This window comes from Arachis hypogaea, chromosome 15 (genome assembly GCF_003086295.3).
Source record: "Arachis hypogaea cultivar Tifrunner chromosome 15, arahy.Tifrunner.gnm2.J5K5, whole genome shotgun sequence".
Lineage (NCBI taxonomy): Eukaryota > Viridiplantae > Streptophyta > Magnoliopsida > Fabales > Fabaceae > Arachis > Arachis hypogaea.
The window spans coordinates 105056201-105068852 of NC_092050.1; the positions used below are offsets into that span (position 1 = coordinate 105056201).

General features: G+C 41.3%; 1 non-coding gene across 1 annotated transcript; it reads right to left on the reverse strand.

Annotated features, from left to right (window-relative positions):
- Positions 1-10544: 10544 nt before the first annotated feature.
- LOC112752786 (small nucleolar RNA R71) lies at positions 10545-10651 on the reverse strand. Its single transcript, XR_003177202.1, has one exon. It is a non-coding gene; the product is annotated as a small nucleolar RNA R71 (small nucleolar RNA).
- Positions 10652-12652: the final 2001 nt, after the last annotated feature.

Below are 12652 nucleotides of genomic sequence, written 5' to 3' on the forward strand. Positions count from 1 at the left end.
AAACCTTAGATATTTGATAAAGTGCCTTTACAATTGAAATGGGAGGGAAAAACATTTTATAAACTTGCAAGACAATTAATAATTTCAGCAGATATATATGTTAATGAGCTATTGAACCCTCACTGGATTTTGTGTTTACTCTCTAGTCACTCAGTGTTTATTGGGTTAATCACTCTATTCTTCTTTTTATCCTTCCTTTCTATAACTTTGTTCTTCATCTAACCAATCAACAATTATAGAATATAGACATACCAAAAATCATGAGGTCTTTAGTTAAGATTGTAATGGGGCCAAGGTAAATGTAAGGGTATATGTATAAGGCTAAGTGAGCTAATAAGTGAATCCTTAATTAGTCTAAGATCTCACCTAACATACATGTTTTGTAAAGCAAAGCTTCTTTACCTACTTTCCCATATTTTTCCACTTTCGATGTTACATGCTCATGTTTCAATGTTTATTATTTTTATCCCATGTGCATTGCTTTATTTAAAACTTAGGGGATTCTTTTGTGTCCCTTTAATTCAACTACTAAAAAATAACACTTTTTTTTAATGCACATGGTAATTCAATTATTTTGATTTCACATGAGCATGCTTCCCAAAACTTTTATTTTGAATTATTTTATTCTTTTCAACTTTTCTACCTTTTGTTTTTATCATCCATGTTCCCAATAGGTTTCCCGCACTTAAACAATTAAACAATTTCTATCTTAAGCTAACCAAGGATTCAACTTGGGATTTTTAATTTGTTTTTCTGCTTAAGGCTAGTAATGTGGCTGATAGAATAAGAGGGGATTTAAAGGCTCAAGGGGGCTAACAAGGGTGATGTAAAAGGTAGGCTATTTTGGGATAAGTGAGCTAAAATCAAATAATGGCCTCAATCACTCTCTTGGTATGTATTTCTATTCTATAATCGGACATATAGATTAAAACAAAGTAAAGAACATTAGAATAAATAAGAAGGATGGAACACACAGGAATAAAAATTATGGTTTGAATGTAACCATACAATTAAGCTCAAAACTCACAGGCTGTGTGTTCTCTAGCTCAAAAATCATTTATCAATTATGTATTTCATGCAAGTAAAATTAAAAGTTCCCATTATTCTCAATGTAAAACTTAAGGTGGCTTTAAAGTTCTAGTGTTTCTCCTTGATGAAATGTTGTTAACTAACTAACATGTAATGCTATATATACAAGTCGTGTGGAATGTTTCTTATTATGTTCAAGTTCCTAGTTTACTCCCTTTTTATATTTTTCAATTTGAACTGAGCTATCTTATGCTAAAAAGGGGTAAGCTATACTAATTAATCCACAATTTCTATAACTAATAAGTTAGAATTGCAACTAAACTAAATGGCTAAAATATGAACTAAGGTACAAAATGCAGAAATAGAGTAAAAATACATAAAAATAGCAATATATAAGCATTGAGAAAAGAAAAATAAAAATAAAAATAAAAATACAGAAAAGTAGCAAAATAAAATAAAAAGAGTCTGTAGTGGTTCACAGAAAAAAATGTACGCCAGAGATGGCGACCTCCCCACACTTAAAATGAAGCATCGTCCCTGATGCTCACTCAAGCAGGGTGTGAAGAGGTGTCATCACTGGAAGGACGGGTAGCTGGAGTCTCTGTGGTGGTGGTCTGAGGATCTGCCTGCTGCAGAGGAGGTGCTGACTGGATAGGGATCTCGGGGTCTACAGCCTGAATCTGAGGTGGAGCCTCCTGATGTGATGTGGCCTGCTCTGTGTTTGCCTGCGTAGCCTCGCTCTGTGGATGGGTCTCTGCCTCGTGATCATCTGCTTCCTCCTCAGATGCCTCGGATGGTGTGTCAGGCTCGGAGGGGATGTCGCCAGATCGTATCATCAGCTTCAGGTGCTCATAGCGTCGCTTGTTGCGACGCTCCATCTGGTCAAGCCATCGAAACAGGTGGTGCACTAGATGATAGACGGGCTCTGGGGCAGGTGGAGGTGCAGTGGTGGTGGCAGGGGTAGCTATAGAGGAAGAGGGGCCGGCAGATGGTGTGGCTGTCTCAGCAGTAGCAGTGAGGAAAGGAGGTCTGTAGCCCAAAGCCAGAAAGTTCCTGCTGTGAGGGATAATCTTCTTGCATTCTACTGCAGGTGGCTTCTCATCAGCATCCTCCCAAGGCATGTCAGCTCGACGGCCTAGCTGTGTAATCAGATAAGGAAAGGGAAGAGTGCCTCGGACGTGGACCCTGGCCATATAGTATCGGATAAAGCGTGGCAGGTACAGGTCCTTACCCTCCATCACACACCATAGGAGGGTGATCATAGCGGCAGGTATCTCAGTCTCGTGAGTGCTCGGCATGATGAAGTTGCTAAGTATCTGATGCCATAGCCGAGCCTCATCATTCAAGTAAATCTGCTTGATTCCCTTTGGCATGGTAGTGTTCTGACCCATAATCCAAGGAACGGTCGGGTCAAGGGCTATCCTGGCCTTGACTGCATCCCAATCCAACTTCATAAAGTGCATATCCTCCTCAGCTCTTTGATAACCATCCAACTGATCAGATTTAGGCAGAAGTTTCAGAACATCTTCTATGGCTTCTTGAGTGACCAGAATCTGCTTCCCTCTAAGGTTCACTGCATCTAGGGAAGTTTTGAAGTAATTGTAGTAGAATTCCAGGATCCAAGATGCATTGACCTCAGTCAGGTTTCTCTCCAGGAAGAACCAGCCTCTTTGTTTGATCTGATCAGAGGTGTGTTGCTGGAGTTCTTCTGGGATCTTCAAAGTCCTCTCCAGGTATAGGTTCCTAGAAGTTGCAAACACCGGATACTTCAGCTCACAGTATCGGTTTGCAAACTTTACTGGATCAGTAGCAGGGAGTAGCTGGTCGGCCTTCTCCTGCGGGGTAAAGTTTTTCTCCCGCCAGGAGTCATCGTGCATGATATCCATGATGGACATATCGGATTCTCCTCTTTTACGTTTGCCAGTAGTTGTCTTTGCTTTTCCCTTTCTCTGGGTGGCAGACATCCTGAAAAACAGAAAACCAGGATATAATAAAAACAGGAAAACAAATAGGCAAATAGTCAAAAGAAACACAAAGTGGCAGAGGAGCAATAGGATAAGGAAAATAAGTTAAGTAAATGTGCATTAAGGATTGTATAGGAGTTAAAAGTGTAAAAAGAAGAATTCACAATCCAAAATGTAATAGAAGGCATGTTAATTAGGAAAAATTATCAGTATGCCATGGTTAGAAGGTTAAAGAGAAAGTGAAAAACCAAGAAGAGAGAGTATGAAAGGTTAGGTTGGTTAGAATTGAAAAAGAGTGTAAGAAGTTAAAATTAGTGAGTTAGTAAAAAGTGGGTTAATGTAAGTGGCATAATGATAAGTTTCTAAGTAACAAGCATTCACAATTAAAGGCTACAGGTAACTCATAACCAAATAAGGAAATTAGGTTGATGATGTTTCAGATATATATAGAAATAGCAAAATAAATTGGAATCTAAGCATCAAAAATGCAATTTATGAACCAGGAAATCAAAGAGAATAGGAAAGCTTGCCCTGTCATTCATGAATTGGTTTGGTTAAATCTAAGGAAAGCACAGTTGAAAATGCCAAAACCAAGACATGAATGGGAACATTTTACAGAAATTTGGGCAGCATTCCGGCTAAAATTGGATTGTCCCGGAAAATAAACAGCAACAGAATAGTTCATATGAATTAAAATTAAAGCTGCAATTAAATAGTATGAATAAGAAAGAGCATAGCAGCATGAACTTGAAGAGCAGCATATGAAAATTACTAACTTCACAGCAACAGCAGAATTGCAAATTGATAAAACAAGAAACACGAACAGTGCAAATAAACAGACCTAAATCCACTAACCACATCCTAGGCTACCTAACAACCTAGAATCCATTACAACATGCATAACTAACTAGCCTAAATATGAACATAAACAGAAAAATATGAATTAACTAAGAATGGATAGAAGGGTGGCATTCGTCGGAACCTGGTAGGCGAATTAAGGAGAGTGGGGCAGAGAGGTGGCTGGAGATGGTGGCGGTGGTGTCTGGTGTGGCGGAAGAGGGTGGCGCGGCGGCGGTGGCTGCTGTTCGGAGGCAGGGAGGGAAAGGTAGGGGTAATGGGGGTAGGGGGAAATAGGGGAAGGAAGGGGGCGTGGGTGGCACTGGGCGGTGACGGCGGCGCGGTGGTGGTGATCGCGGAGGAGGGCAGGGGCGGTGGCGGAAGGAAGAAGAAGGAAGAAGAAGAAAGAGGAGGGGAAGGAAGGGGTGGGTGGCAGCGGTGTCTGGGTAGTCGGCGGGGTGGCGGTCGTTCGGTGATGGTGGCTGGGTGGTGGTGGTGTGATCGGAGAAGAAGAGAGGAATGAGAAGGGTTTGGGGGGAGGGGGCGCGAATGGTAGGGTTCGCGTGACTGGGGGGTTATAAATTTGAATCCACGCGATCGCATGGGGAACGCGGTCGCGTGGCTGGAGTGAAATGGGGGTCGACGCGATTGGGTGAGTGGCGCGATCGCATGGGATAGCTAAAAGAGTGAATGACGCGATCGCCTGGGGCATGCGATCGGGTCGTTGGAAATTGTGCTAAATGCACGAATCCAGCGTCGTTTCAGCGTAACTCTCTGTCTCTTCTAGGGGTGTTGTGTAATCCATACGACGCGATCGCGTCGCTCACGCGATCGCGTGGGATTGATGTTGTGCAAGTGACGCGATCGCGTGGGCATTTTGTGCAAAACGCACAATGGCCGCACGATTCCAGCCTAACTTTCTGGACGTTGGATCTTTATGCCGATCTCCAGATCACGCGGCCGCGTGAATGACGCGGTCGCGTGGGAAGTGTTTTTCGTAACTTGACGCGATCGCATGAATGATGCGGTTGCGTCGCACACCCTTTTTTTGTGCAAAATGCAGAATGCAATGCTAGTATGAATGTTATGCATGATTCCAGGTTCAATGAAGTAAAATAAAATAAAACTCAAAAATAAACAAAACGGAATAAAATTAAAATTGAAAAAAAGGAACAATCATACTATGGTGGGTTGTCTCCCACCTAGCACTTTTAGTTAAAGTCCTTAAGTTGGACATTGGATGAGCTTCCTATTATGGTGGCTTGTGCTTAAATTCATCCAGAAATCTCCACCAACGCTTGGAATGCTAATAGCCTCCGGAGTCCCAAACTAGGCATGTGAAGCTTCTGAGCAGCTTCAAACAGATTGTCAGGCTCCCGGGGTGATGATTGTCAGCATAGATTCCAAGATCCCAAATTTTGCTTTTAAATCCGCCTTCATCTTGATCTATACTTTTCCATCTGGGCGGTTTAGAAATTAGATTCTCACCAGGATAACCAAACGTTTTCCGAGATCCATCCGATTGATCATGATGCCAATCCGTGCACTTCGAGTTGAAGCGTGGAACCTTATTAAACCTTGTGCACCAGCTCTGAGTACGAGCCATTTCCCACTTACTCTTAAAGCCGCAGAGAGCTCTAAGCTGGCCATCTGTTTCAAGCAAACCATATTCAAGAGGAAAAATACAGTTAAAGGTTAAGGATTGTACCCACTTGAAACTTGTATTGGGTGGTAATGGCCTTGGGATAGGTGGTTCTCGTGGTTCTGTGAGTTCTATTCCCTTGTTCTCTTCTGTGAATTTCTCCACTTCTTTGCAAGATTCTTCAAATGTATCCATGTCCTATCAAAGCCATCTATGTCTTCCTCATCACTTAAGTCATAGACTGGAGGTTGAGAGAAATCTACCTCCGTATCATCTTCGTATTCACTTGGGGAAGATTCTTGGATCTCAGAGAATTCACTCGCGGATGCAAGTTCATTACATAGGGGTTGGGCACTATCCTCCTTAGCATCAATTGTAATGTCCTTGACAGAATTTTCCACAACTCTGGATTCCCATGGAAGTTCAGCGTCTCCTAAGTCTTCAACCAACTCTTCTTCTTTAATAATGACAGCTTCCTCTACTTGTTCCAGGATGAAGCCATGTTCTGTCTTGTCCACTGGAGTTTCTAGTATCTCCTTCATGCTACGCTCTTCGTTAGATTATCCACATGGGGCTGTGGGAGGTCCTTGAATTTTCGAACATCTAAAAGATAATAGACTTACTGCTTGCTCCAGTTGATGAAGGGTTATTTGAAGTTAATATACTGTTTCCTTGAGGCGAACCTCTGATTCTCGGGGTGATAGATTTGGATATGGTACATGGGGAAGTGGTGATGTTTGGGAGTAATTGGATTGAAATCGGGGTAGATGAGGATCATACGGTGGTGAATGGTGAAAAGGAGCTTGTGAGTGTGGTGGTTCGAAGTTATGTTGAGAAGATGGTCTATAAGCACATGGTGGGGCTTCTGGGTAATTACAAGGTTATCCACCATGTCTATTGGCTTGGTATGCATTGTAGAATGGTCTTTGTCCATGATATCTTGGAGGGTGTTGTTGCCTAAAGGGTTGATCAGATCCTCTTGGCTCCATCCATCTTTGATTGTTCTGACCTTGATGCATGTTCCTGTTATAACTTCCATTCCTTTCAATAACATTAGAACCAAACTCAAAGCGAAAGGGGTGAGAATTCATAGTAGCTAATAGAAATAAAAAGGGGAAAATAAAGACAAATAAACAAGTAAAAGAAAAATATTTACAATAACCAATAATAAGGCACACGATTGCAGTTCCCCGGCAACGGCGCCATTTTGACGTTGGAATTTTTGCTAGTAAAGAATTTATAAAAATAGTCGCGTTGTAGATATAGTTTCTAAACCAACAGAAATCCCTTCATACAAACGTTTTGGTTGTCACAAGTAACAAACCCCTAAATAAATTGATAACCGAAGTATTCAAACCTCGGGTCGTCTTCTCAAGGAACTGCAGGGAAGTATGTTCTTATTATTGGTTATGGAGGTTGTAAATTGGGGTTTTGAGAATGAGGAGCGAATGGTTTAATTAGCAATTAAAGTAAATGAAGAACAAGTAATTTAAATGGCAAGTAAAATAAATAGATGACTGTAAATAAACTTTTGGCAAGGTATGAGAAATTAGAGGTCCTATCCTAGCTATCCTTATCAATGATGATGAAAATTGAATCTTAATTCCACTTTGTTAACTTTACTAAGGCAAAGGAAGGTCAAGGGTTTAATTGGTTTGATCTTCGGATCCTATTTATTTCCTAAGAAAAGATTGGGATTATTGAAGTTCAATTTAATTAACAAAGATAACAATTATCAATCATGTTTGAGTTTGATAACTCCTGAGTTACTGATTTCTTAACCAAGACCAAAAGGAGAAAAGTAAATCTACTGGAATAAAAAATGTCTTCAGATGGGAATAACAGCAACATAAATAAAATAAAGCAAGATTAAACTGAAATACCTGATGCCAGGGCATTTTGGCCAGTTTTACTGACCTTTTCTTTATGGTTTTAGGGTAGTTTCATGCACTTTCTTAGGAAATAAGCAAGTTTTGGGTAGAATTTCACTTACATCTTGATTCAAGCAAACATTGTGATTTTTATATGAATATATGAGAATTATGCATAAATTGAATGACAAATTGGATGATGCATATCTCATAACTTGGACTAGAACTTTGATGCACTTTATTGCTTGATTTCAGGACAAAGGAAGCAAGGAAGAACCACGTTAGCAGCCACGTTAGTCTAACTAATGTGACCTCTAACATGGAAGGGGAGCTAGCTTGCAACGTTAATGAGAAAAGTAATTGCCAATAACGTCCTCAGAGCCATCATAGCCCACGTTAATTGCCACGTTAACTACATTAACGTAGTAGTTAACGTGGAAGAAGAAAATGAGGCCAACGTTAGTGACACTCACCTTTGTCACTAACATTGGACCAAGCTCATATTGGCCACGTTAAGAGCCACGTTAACTCAGTTAACGTGGACTCTGATGTAAGGAAACAAAAGAATGGCCAACGTTAGTGACACTCACCTTGTCACTAACGTTGAGCTAAGCCACTTTGAGCCACGTTAGTTGCCACGTTAACTCAGTTAACGTGGAATCTAACGTGGAGGAAGAAAAGAATTGCCAACGTTAGTGACACTCACCTTTGTCACTAACGTTGTGATGAGCCACTATGAGCCACGTTAACTCCCACGTTAACTACATTAACGTGGAAGCTAACGTGAGTAAAAGGGATAATGAGCCAACGTTAGTGACACTCACCTTTGTCACTAACGTTGGAAATGGCTAGCAATACCACGTTAGAAGCCACGTTAACCTAGTTAACGTGAACTCTAACGTGGGAAGTAGGGGTGTTTTGGAACGTTAGTGACAAAGGTAAGTGTCACTAACGTTCTCGAAGATGTGGCAAGCCTACGTTAAGGGTCACGTTAGCCACACTAACGTGAACTCTAACGTAGGGAGAAAGGAGGATTCTCAACGTTATTGGAAAAAGTAAGTCCCAATAACGTGTGCGAAGGACCAAGAGGCAACGTTACTGGTCACGTTGATGCCACTAACGTTGAAGTTAACGTGTATCATCCTTGGGATTGGAACGTTAGTAGAAAAGGTGATTGCCACTAACGTTCTCGAACCCACACTTTCACTTAACGTTAACGCCACTAACGTCCTAAGCTAGAATCCCTGCCCACTTCACACTTTCTCTCTGCAAGTAAAGCTGAGCCTACTGAAGAAGATAACTGCTTCAACTCAAGATCCAAAGGCCCATATCCAAGACTTGAAGAGCCAACTAGAAGATCAGAAGAATAGTATAAATAGGGAGAACTTTGAACTAGAGAGGAGCTTTTTGGGGCATTATTAGAATCACTCTCTGTATTTTACTTTCTCTGTAACTTTTAGTTTAACTTTCAGAATGTACTCTCCATCTATGCTTTTCATTCCCAGAGCTATGAACAACTAAACCCCTTTCATTGGGTTAGGGAGCTCTGTTGTAATTTGATGGATCAATATTAGTTTTCGTTATTCTTCTTCTCTCTTTTCTCTTGATTTTTACTAGAAAGCTTTCAATCTTCACCCAATTGGATAGTTGTCTTGGGAAAGAAGCTATTCATACTTGGATCTCTTCTGAACCTTGGAAGAGGAATGAAGAGATCATGCTAGAAATGCTTTCTCATGTTGGACCAAATTGGGGTTTGGATGGATATAGTGACATATAATCCTACCAACACTTTAATTTGGAAATACATGTGGTATAATCAGTGACCATACTTCATCTCTTCTCATGAGCAATTAGACCAAGGAATTGGCTATTGATCTGATTTGAGAGATTGAGTTACCAAGGAATTGGAATTCAATCACTTAAGATTGCCAAGGAGATCAATGAATGCATTGATTGAGGAAGAGATGAAAATGAACTTGATTCGGAGAATACAACATCTCCTAAGCCTAATGAACTCCCTATTTCTGATCTTTCCCATTCTATTTACTTTCTGCTATTTACCTTCATGCTAAACTCCCATTCCCCATTTAAGATTCTGCAATTTACTTTCTGTCATTTATTTTCTGCCATTTACTTTCCCGCCATTTAATTTCCTGCAATTCTCAACCCAAATTTCTGCATAGCTTAACTAGAACATTCCTCCAATTAAAGTTGCTTGACCAATCAATCCCTGTGAGATTCGACCTCACCCTATTGTGAGTTTTTACTTGACGACAGTTCGGTATACTTGCCGAAGGAAATTTGTTAAAGGACAAGTTTCCATGCATCAAGTTTATGGCGCCGTTGCTGGGGATTGATTTTGTATCAACAATGATTAAATTGGTGGATAACTAGATTGAGCATTTGTTTTTATTTTATTTGATTTAAGTTTATTTGAGTAATTTACTTTCTGTTCAGTTATTTTCTTCCCTTTTCCTTACCCATTTTCTTACTTGTTTACAATTCAGCCACTAACCCACTAACTGTTTGATATATTGCATCACTCACACTAACAACATTTCTGAAGAAGTTACTATCTGCATCTTTCTTTCTTGCGGTTGCCTTGTTGGTTGTATGACAGTTAGAAGAAGCGGGGCTTCAATTTCCTTTGATTCTGAACCTGAGAGGACTTTCCTTAGATTAAGGAGGGAAGCAAGAGGAAAGAGAGTAGTTGGTGCTGAGGATGAGGAGGAGTACTTTGAACCAGATATGGATGAGAATATGGAGAACCATCATGAAGAAGAGACTCACAACCATGGCCGAGAAGGTCTAGCACATTAGGCTGGGCAAGAGAGAAGGGTTCTGGGTTTGTACATCAATCCAAACCCAGGAAATTGTGGAAGTAGCATCCAAAGTCCAACCATACATGCCAACAACTTTGAACTAAAGCCACAGCTCATCACCCTTGTTCAGAACAATTGTTCATTCAGAGGGAGTGTCCAAGAAGACCCCAATCAACATCTAACCACCTTCCTGAGGATATGTGATACTGTGAAGTCTAATGGTGTTCATCCTGACACCTATAGACTACTTCTGTTCCCTTTCTCACTCAAGGACAAGGCATCTAAATGGCTAGAATCCTTTCCAAAGGAGAGTTTAGCAACCTGGGAAGATGTGGTGAACAAATTCTTGGCAAGATTCTATCCTCCTCAACGGATCAACAGGTTGAGAGCTGAGGTACAAACCTTCAGGCAGCAAGATGGTGAGACTCTATATGAAGCATGGGAGAGGTTTAAGGACCTGACAAGAAGGTGCCCACCAGATATGTTCAATGAATGGGTGCAGTTGCACATTTTCTATGAAGGTCTTTCTTATGAATCGAAGAAGGCAGTAGACCACTCATCTGGGGGATCTCTGAACAAGAAGAAGACCATTGAAGAAGCCATAGATGTCATTGAGACTATAGCCGAGAATGACTACTTCTATGCTTCTGAAAGAGGCAACACTAGAGGAGTGATGGAGCTAAACAATGTGGATGCACTACTAGCCCAAAACACGCTTATCACCAAGCAGCTGGCTGATCTTACCAAGAAGATGGAGAGGAACCAAGTAACAGCAATCACCACCTCATCAGCAACCCAAGAGGGAGTGAATACAGAGGCAGAGGATGAGCAAGAACAAGCCAACTACATTGGAAACTCACCTAGGAAAGCACATGATCCATACTCCAAGACCTACAATCCTGGTTGGAGGAACCACCCAAACTTTGGGTGGGGAAATCAACAAGACCAAGACCAAGATCAGAGAGGCCACAACGCCAACAACAATGCAGCCCACCAACATTCCACGCAAAGATCTATCAACACCCACCTAACAACACACCTCAACATCCATACCAAAGCCAAAATGGCCCTTCTCATCCCTCCAACCTCAACTCACCATTATCTGAAGATAGACTCTCAAGGATTGAGACTATACTTGAAGGCATATGCAAAGAGTTTCAAGATAACAAGGTGTTCAAAGAGGAGGTGCGAGCCAGTATGAAGAACCAGGGAGACACCATCAAGAGGCTGGAATTTCAAGTGGGATACTTATCTGAGAAGATTCCCAAACCTACTGATAGCTTCCCAAGTGACACAGAGAAAAATCCGAGAGGTGAAGCAAAGAAAGTCAGATGGGAAGATTGCAAGATGGTTACTATAAGTGATAAAGAGACTGAGGAAGAGCTGAACAACCCACTAGAACAACCTGAAGATACTTCAGCAGGAAAGCAGGGGGAGAATCATCAAGAAACCACAATTACACAGAAGGAGCTGACACAGAAGGAGCTGCTGAGACTCTATGCACCCTTTCCCCACTTACTAAATGGCTGTGTAGAGAAGAGAATATACTCAAGGTTTCTTGACATGTTTGCATCCCTCCATGTAAACATACCATTTATCAAGGCCCTTCAGCGAATGCCCTCATACATTAAGTATATGAAGGAGCTGCTGACCAGGAAAAGCTCACTCAAGAGAAGACAAACAATAGTGATGAATAAGGAGTGCAGTGCCCTCATTCAACCCGAGTTGCCTACAAAAAGGAAGGACCCAGGGAGTTTTCACATCCCCTGTGTCATAGGAGAAACCATGTTTGATAAAGGACTTTGCGATTTGGGAGCAAGCATCAACTTGATGCCTTTATCCCTTATGAAGAGGTTGCAAATCAATGAGATAATACCCACAGATGTAGTCATCAGGCTGGCTGACAAGACTCAAAAACAAGTAGTAGGAGTGGTTGAAAATGTGCTGGTGAAGGTTGGAAACTACTTCCTTCCCAAAGATTTTGTCATATTGGAAATGGAGGAAAGTCATCTCCATCCAATCATATTGGGGAGACCATTCCTAGCCACAGCCAGAGCACTTATAGATGTGGAGCGAGGAGAGCTAATTTTGAGGATCCATGATGAACAACTCACATTCAATATTTTCAAACCCTCACACGAAATAGATCAAGAGAACCAAGAACCAAGAAAAGATCACAGTGAGATACTGATAGAAGAAACAAGCACTGAAGCACAACCAGCACATCTGGGAGTCCCCTTGGTTGAAAAACAAGATAATCAACAGCTGTCACAGCTAGAGAAAACTCAAGTGGAGCCAAAACCACCAGAATCACATGAGACCGGCAACAAAATCTCCACAGGAAAAGAGACCACAAAGAGCAGGATAACAGCAAAGAAGAAGGTACCAAGGAGATGGAGGAACAAGAAGATCCCTACAGAAGATTTCTCTCCAGGAGATAAAGTGATCTCAGCTTACTTTCCAGCTATTCCCTCTAATCTCCCCACC